We start from the raw sequence: 7,691 nt of genomic DNA, 5'->3' as shown, positions 1-7,691 counted from the left end.
TATTGTGATAAGTGATAATTAATAAGATTGATAAGAAAATACAGTAACAGCCACGATGTAGAGAAGATAATAATATTTTGAATTTTCTCTATAATCTTAATCTTGGTACCATCAATGGAAGCTATGGCGATTTGGACATTTTAGAAAAAAAGTAGATACTATTTTTATCCAATATTAGTATATTATTACATTATATTGAACCGCGGATCTTAAATTTGATAAATTTTGTCAAAATTCGATCTTTAAATGCTTATAAAAAAAAATTGCGCCTATGTATTTTTAATATTTTTCAACTGCTATTGTAACAATATATCAGGAGCCTTGCATTAATTTTTTAAGCTTTTTTACCAAACAAACAAAATTTTATTGTAAACAGCTCAAAAAAAGTCAAAATATTTTCAAAATTGTATGGTGTATAAAAAATGAAAATATTAACATTCAGTGAAATTTTCAAATATCTACAGTCATTCGTTTTTAATTACAATTAAATAAGAAAATCGTCACATGAGAAATGGAGCGAATATCAAATGGTGTAAAAATATGAATTTCAAACGCTCATAAACATTTAATTTGACTTTTTTGTAGACATTTTTTTTTGATAAAGATGGACAATATTATGAGGAATCTTGTATTACATTTTTAAATCTTAGATTTAAAAAGAAAAATTTTACGAATTCTTAACTAAAAGTAATTTGTTAATTTTCGTGTTTTTTACATATTTTGTCAATTTTTGAACTTTAAATGCTTATAAAAAAAATTATTCTTATGTATTTTTAATTTTTTTCAACTGTTATTGTAAAAATATATCATGAGCCTTGTGTTAAATTTTTAAGCTTTTTGACCCAAAAAAAAAATTGTTTTGACATTTACAGAACAAAAAACTAAAAAAATTTAGAAACTTAGAATGTCCGTAAACAGCTCAAAACAAGTCAAACTATTTTGAAAATTGTATGGTATATAGAAAATGATAATATAAACATTCAGTAAAAATTTCATGTATTTATCGTCAATTGTTTTAGAGTATAACCAAAAATCAAAATCGATTTTGCCGAAAAACTAATTTTTCCCAATACACCAACTAATTTCACTATCTCATTGAACAAGATTCTGAAGTTTAAAATCGAAGTATTATTTCGACTACTTATCGTGTAAAGACACAAATAAAAAAATAAAAAAACATCATTGTAAAATTAATACATTCATCTCTCCGGTCATATTATTACTTAATAATTAAAAACTCAAAAATTTCAAATCGTCTTATACATATGGTATATTTGATTAAGGGTAATTTGGTGGTATGGGGGGCTTTGCCCCCCCGCAGTTCTGTTTTCTAAAATTTATCTGAACCCTCCCCATGACAAATTCCTAAATATGCCACTGTGGCTAGGGGAGGTTTGGGGGTTATACCCCTCTCATTTAAATCCCCTTATTTATGTCTTTGGTATGTGTGGGTATTACTGTGTAGGTAATACTACCATAACTCATAAGTACCACCATAATTAATTTAAATGTATTAAACATTATTCAGAATTCCATATGCTAATTTACAAACAAACGATTTTCCTTGTAAAAACATATGGCAAACAACTCTAAGGAACAACAAAAAACTTAAACCTAAAAATCTTTCAATCCTTTCAATCAATAAACCTGTCAGCAATAGATCTTTGCACCACTAACTCATCATTCCAACGATATCAACACTTGCATCCAGTGGTGACTCGTGGGTAAAATAGTTAGTGGTGCACATTAATAAAATATATATTATGTAATACTTTATGTATAGCAATAATTAATTATAAATTAGGTACATTATAAAAACTGAACTCTATTAATATATTTATACCTAGTATTTTTACATAATTATTAATTATAATTTATAATATATATTTTTCGTAAATATACATACATTTCCAGTATTATAATAGTATAGTAGGTATTTATATAGTATTAATAAACAATGAAAAATAGATCATAATTATTATATTAGTATAGAAATAATATTCCAACGTTGTTGATAAAAATAGTTCTAGTTTCAAGACGTGTTACGAAGGTCCGTGATAGCGGGAACGTCGGGAAACGACCGCCACCCATCACCCGATCTACAAGGCGATGCCGCCGCTGCCGTTTGTATAGTCGTGAGCACAAATCACCTGTGAACAAGACGTGCCCATGACGAATACATAATTTTGTATGCGAGTAGTGGGAATGTAAATGTTTATGCGCATGCGCGAACCGAGCATATTTTCACTGTGCTCAATCCACGTAAATCGGCGTCGCCGTCATCGTAATTCGTAACGTCTTGTACCAGTAGTCAGTACTCCTATAGCTGACAGCTGTACCTACCATAGTCCACAACATGTGCTCCTGTGCTCCATAGCACGAGCCGCCACTGCTTGCATCTTATAATTATAATAAATTCCATAAAACCGTCCTAACTCATTCTAACAAAAAAAAAATATATTACTTATAACACCCTTCCCCCCCTCAAATGCAAATTCTGCTCACGTTAATGTGAGTTATTACTTAATAATAATATTATATATCACTCATATTTATCTATATTTTGATATTTGAAATGAAAATGTATTTTTATAAAAAAAAAACGTCATTCATGCGTGTGTATGTAATATGTATGCATGAGGCAGCTGGTGTAGGTAAGAGGTACATAGGTTGTAGGTACATATATTATATATCGAATAAAGAATTATGTCAATTTATTTAGTATTTACATTTTTACAATGTAACAATACAAAGTAACCATTGGAATTCCATAAGATCATCGTTTTCTAAATAAATATTCAAATAGTTAGTAAATATGTTGTACATATTATATGATAACCTGTATAAGTATAATATATATTATATATTTGTCAATTGTTTCAAATTATAACATCAACCATGTAGGACATAGGTATTCATTAAGAAGGCACCATGCAGCTAACCTACTAGTACCTAGTTATAATTTAGAAATATTCAGTTTATGTTTGTATCAAATTCTAATTATTTAATTTATTGTAATCCATACGTTGTGTTTATTTTTTAATTATGTTTACACTTTTATAGTTTATATAATATTACATGGGTTGGTATACTAAATGAACAAACTACCTATTACAAAATATAACATACATTAATTAGTATAGTTTTCTTTTTAAAGCGTGTTGACCCTAATTTATAAAAGTTATTTGTGTAATATTAAAAATATTTGCAATGCAGACTTGATATTATATTATCTTTAATCTTAATTTGAGTTTTTGAATGTTGACATTCGTTATTTTTAAACAATCGTTCTCCTCTGTCTCTGTGATATGTATAAATATAATTGTAAACACAATGAGTAACTTCCTAACTCGAATAAACCATTACAATCATTATATTTTGTTTAAAAATAACCATAAATTCAATTTTTTTTCCTATTTGGATGGATCCGAATCAACATTTTAAATCTGCAGATTCTTAGAATGAGCTATAAATATAATTATATATTTGTAATTCAATTTTTAACATAATATTATATCTTTACTATGTTACTGTGTTAGGATGTCAGTGCACTGTTTTTGTTTTCTATACATCATAATTCATAAGACTTAAAGATGTATTACAATTTTAATTTCTATAAACGTTATAGCAAGTCTAAAACCCAGGGCTTCAATATACCAAACTATTATGATGAATCTAGTTAAGCTTCCCCTATATAGTAACAGTTTATCAATCCCCCTCCCCAAAGCAAAACCCTGGCTGCGCCACTGTTCTTTAGTCATGCAGTATGCAAGTATTAACCAACTACCTATACCTATAGGTAGTCTATGTCTCTATACATTTGTGACCTGTGTGACTGTGCGATGATATTATGATAGTAATTAATAAATATTATGATTTAACTGGTATTATTATTTATAATAACAGTGACAGTGTCATTATTTTTTTAATGTTGTAATTACCTATTATAATATCTTATAGAATATAGAATATCCACATTAATTTTACTATTGTGATTTAGGTACCTATATACGGCTATCCTTCAAAATATTCTCGAAACCTAAGTACTTAACTCATAGTTCCTACATTATATTATAATACTTATTACTTGCGTACTAATAATGTGCAATGCTAATTTATTTTTAACACATTGTACACTATGTACACTACGTCACTACGCTACATAATAATATATATATTTGATAGTTGTACCTAATGCACTACCTATTTATATAGTATGACAAAAATATAAAATTCCAACCATCTGTTAGATATTTTATTTTAAAATACAATGCAATACTCTAATTAATTTTTTTTAAATTTTACCTGATAAGAGATAACACTAATGACTGACGTCATACCTACATTACCTATACGTGAGTGGACTATGACGTGTATACTGTATATAAATATAATATACTATGGGACAATAATTATCATTCTAATAATGTTCCGAATTAACAAAATGGTGAAATACTGAAATACATTAGCGTAAAAGGTGACGCAGTTGAACAGTTCAAACTAACAGACGCAGCTCAAAACCCGAAAGTACAAAAAATGTTATATTTTCTAAAGGCGGGATCTCACGACTCGATCTCACGATGTGTTTGACGAATATTTGGTATTCGTGACTTATTCCTGCAAATACAATCCTACTTTATCGTAAAGCGGCCGTTTTGTTGACACGGTGTAACAAATGTTTATAAAATCCATAAATGTATTTGTTCCATTTTTTTCACACGTGCCACGTACATTGTCTGTAGCCATTAAAATTATTACTGGGCACTCGTCATTTTTCCTATTGACCAAATATCTGCCACTCTATACTGTGGACTCTAGTCTTCCGGGTTAAAGTTAATCGCTTAAAGTTAAACATTTACTTCTACATTAAATTTATAGACATTAATTATTATATTATTAGGTACATTTATGTGTGATATAATATTATTATAATATATTCCTTCGTTATTACTTATAAGTTGGGCTGAGAGTATAATGCCCTTAAAAAATGCTTTAATGCCCTAAAAATCCTAAATAATGCACTAAAAAAATGCTGGTAAATTGTTATTATTTTTAATAAATTGTAAAATACAAGTGATAAAAAAAGTGATTAAACATTTTTTTATATGGGCTAAACTTCAGCATTTCTTTAGCTAAACTTCAACTTGGATTTCTTTTAATATAAAAAACAATTAATTCCTAATATTATTCTAACTATTTCGATAGATTTGGATTATATATTAATTTAACTGTACACTGTGAAAGCCTGAACTGTTACACTGAATCACCAGAGATTGTTTAAGATTTTCGAATAAAAACTATTTTCTGTTATCCTCTCGTAAATTTTTGTAGATAGAGAAGCTCCTTTCAAGGTCTACCGAAGTGGTGGAGAAATTATAGAACGCCAAATCATTTACTGCTATATAAAAAAAATATAAATTTATATAAAACTCGCGTTTGCGTGTAAAATCTTAAAATAAAATTTCAAGTTTGAATTTTGTACCCAAAAACTCCAATAATGCCCTAAAAAATTAAGAAAATGACGTTAAAATCAAAAATTGTGAAAAAATGCAAAATACATTTTCTTATTCTCATTCAAAAGTAGGTACATGTTATGGATTTGAGACCAGCCGAACATCATACAGCAACATCTGGAAAAAAATTGAAAAGTTCATCGAAATCCCAGCACTTCTTATTAGATATTACCTTGTAAAGTTATAAACACTATACTGCTGTTTATTCTGACAATTTTTTTAGAAAAAGTATCGTATAGATATGCCCTCATTTAATTTCCACCACTGCAGCCGATCCAAAATCTTTTTTTTTTAATTTTATTTATGAACAATTATCGATGTATAGGCAATCACAAAGAACTAATAATAATAGTGAAAATAAAAAAAATAGTTCCGTCTGAACGAAATATTATAGCCGCTATAATAATAATTATAATTATAATAATAGATTCCAAAAATGTCTGATGGTATTTACCTAAATCGTAAATGTCAGTTTAAACAGTAAATTTTGTTGTCGGTATTGCTATTTTGTTATTCTTAAAATCGATATCACCTATACAATATTTCAATGTTCAATCAATGACATTCGTATATTCGTATGTTACATAGTTTCATTTCATAAAAATATAAGCCATAAAAGTAAGTGTTATTTTAAAAAAATCACTTACCTATCGATTATATTTAAATGTAATATGTGCCTAATAAAAATATAGGTAGGTACATAAGTCACATAAATGTACAATTAAATTATAGGTTTTAAGAAATCAAATAATTAAAAGAAACTGTAACTGTTTATTATTATATTGCCATTATCGCAGTATATTATTGTATACGGTCTTCGCGATTATTTATTATTCACATATTTACATGTAATATTACTTGGAACATAATAAATTGCTAAAAATTAAAAAGGTTTGTTTCCAAATTTTTTGACAGAAACTTCAAACGGGTATCATTCATCTGACGCTGTGTTGTCTCCGTCTTATACAAGCGTAGAACATGGCAAAACAATAATCCAAAAACAATAAATTGTGTTGTTGCCTTGAGCTTTTAGGCTTTATTATCAGAGTTAATAACCGACGTATAATCAAACTTCAAGCAAGAAACTTAAAATACCGTGAAAAAAAACAAAGCTCATAGCTGGTTCACCGTACAGTTCTATGGCACTTGTCCCGAAATTTCATGGAGAAAAAAAATAATATTATACAAGCGAAAAATCAATCAGCAGATAACAACTACAGTATAAATATTTATAATCAATCATTGATATGGTTATAGGCTAGAGCAAGGTGTATTGATAAGGTGTCTTCACTCTGAACCCCTATACGTATAAACTCTTGATTGACATTTTTACCACAGTTCCTATAGACACCAGAGCGCGCTTCCTGTCCTATGAAGGCCTAATTTTTCATACTGTTAAATGCAAAATGCTTTATAACTATGAATTAAAATTTATTTTTTTTGGAGTTAGCATCTAATAATTTTAATTTACATTTGTATTTTTGTTTTAAATATTTTTTATCAAGTAGACATCAATTATAAAATATTATGATGTATAATTTAGTCACTTCTTGGGATATTTGCAACCTAATTTAATTTTTGAATATGTATATAATACATATTATATATATTTAGATATACTACAGTTTAATCTAGGACAGTGCTTCTCATTTTTTTTTTGTCGTGTGATCCCCTAAATTTAATGTAAAACTGTCAACCTTAATCAAATCATAAATTATTTTTTCTTAATTATATACAAAAATTACATGTACCTACCTACTATTTCACACAGATAAATTATTAAAATTATAGTAAATTAATGTTTTTAGTATATTTTTTTCTTAAAGCCTAAAGAAAATAGTTTAAATAAAATAGCCATGCCAGTATATAGCCATGCCTCCAGCTTGAGAAGCACTGATATATGATGACCATATAAATCTATCAAGCATTTAGCATATATTTTGGTATCCCCAGGATCTCTGTTAATATAATATAATAATATTATATAGGTACAACCAAGTACTAAATGCTTATAAAAAGGACAAAAGGTATTACAAATATAAGCATTTTAATTTTGGATAGCTCATAGGTAATATTATAAATACTAAATTACTAAAATTTTTCCAGTAGATTCCTTGAGTCTGAGTATATTTAATAATTGTTTATAGCACATTTTTTATCTCATAAATTATAGTATAA

The sequence above is a fragment of the Acyrthosiphon pisum genome, chromosome A2 (genome assembly GCF_005508785.2).
Source record: "Acyrthosiphon pisum isolate AL4f chromosome A2, pea_aphid_22Mar2018_4r6ur, whole genome shotgun sequence".
Classification (NCBI taxonomy): Eukaryota; Metazoa; Arthropoda; class Insecta; order Hemiptera; family Aphididae; genus Acyrthosiphon; species Acyrthosiphon pisum.
This window is presented reverse-complemented; position numbering follows the sequence as displayed.